Here is a 1643-nt window from a genome sequence, read left to right as displayed (position 1 = left end):
GAACCAGGGGGAACGGAGGAGGGAGAGAGAGTTGGGGAGAGAGAGGGATGCAGAACTTGAGAGACTATTGAATGCTGAGAATGAACTGAGGGTTGGGGGGGAGGGGGGAGGGGGAAAGAGAGGTGGTGGTGATGGTGGAGGGCACTTGAGGGGAAGAGCACTGGGTGTTGTATGGAAAACAATTTGACAATAAAATATTTTTAAAAAAAAAGAATTTTGGGGGGCAGCTGGGAGGCTCAGCCCATGAGCATCCGACTCTTGGTTTCAGATCCAGTCACGATCCCAGCATCGTGGGATGGAGCCCCACATCGAGCTCTGTGCTGAGCACGGAGCCTGCATAAAATCTCACCCTCTGTCCCTGTCTCTCTCAGATTAAAATTTTCAAAAAATTGTAATTTTGTCTGGTGACTGATACTAACCATACTTATTGGGTGACTTTTGCAATATATACAAATATCAAATCATTACGTTGATTACCTAAATTGAATGTGTCCTATGTCAATTACACCTCAAAAAAAATTTTTAAGGTATTGTTTATAACTGTAAAGAAAAAAAGGAATGGCATTTAAAGGATATTGTTGAGAAAAGACTGAGCAGAACTGAAAAGCAGAAAATTAACAACAGTCCCTTTGAGAAACAGGACTGAGAACTGGGAAGAGGCAGGGCAAGAGACTGCTGTTTTTTACTAAAAAGTCTGATGGCATTAATCAGAGGAAGAAAGTGTGCTTGTGCATATACAAAAAAATAAATAAATAAAAGACAGTCCCTAAATATCATGTGTAGGGTTCTCATCGTTACTACATATTCTGTAATTACGGATTTTTTTCTTTGACCTGGGGGGTATTCAAAAAAGTTTTATTAAGTTTCTAGGAATTCAAACAAACACACGGAAAAATAAAATACCTTCAAGTTGTGCAGGGTGCTGTGGAAAATATAGGTGGGTCCACAACGGAAATTAACAGAAGACGGAGCGGGAGGACTCGGGGAGCGGGTAAATGCGGGCCTGGGAAGGAGAGGCCCTGTGGCCCAGGAGAGCTGCACACCACCAGGCTTTGCACGCGAGAGGCAGGACCCGCTGGGCTCTCCTGACCTTGTCTTGTGCTCCCCCAATCAAGACACCACCATCTGGGGCCCCGGGTGGCTCGGTCAGTTAAGCCCTCGACTCCTGATTTTGGCTCAGGTCATGATCTCATGGTTTGACAGTGTGGAGCCTTGTTGGGACTCTGTCTCTTTGTCTCTCTCAAAATAAATAAATAAACAAACATAAACAACAACAAAGAGGACACTGCCTTCAATGTCAGCCCAACCCCACCCAGGGTGTGGCAAGGTGCTCTTTCAAGACAAGATGTCATTTCCCAAACACATTTCAGGTACAGTATCAGTGGTGTGGCCATCAGAGAATTTGCAAGAGTCCACTTGACATTTTACCTGTAGAGAAAGAGCCTTCCTGAGTCCAGAGGGCACACTCGGGAGGGAAATGACACATGGTAAGGCTGTGCCAGCTGGCATCTCGGAGAAATGCACGTCCTGTTTTGGTAATTAATGCCTCAAATGGAATACAGAGGTGGCAGCATGGAGCCATGGGTGAGGCCATGGTGCTGACTTATGACTGGGAAAAATAAACTCACTTCTTTCCCTAAAGC

Source organism: Suricata suricatta, chromosome 6 (genome assembly GCF_006229205.1).
Source record: "Suricata suricatta isolate VVHF042 chromosome 6, meerkat_22Aug2017_6uvM2_HiC, whole genome shotgun sequence".
In the NCBI taxonomy this organism is placed as follows: Eukaryota; Metazoa; Chordata; class Mammalia; order Carnivora; family Herpestidae; genus Suricata; species Suricata suricatta.
Note: the sequence above shows the minus strand (reverse complement) of the source record.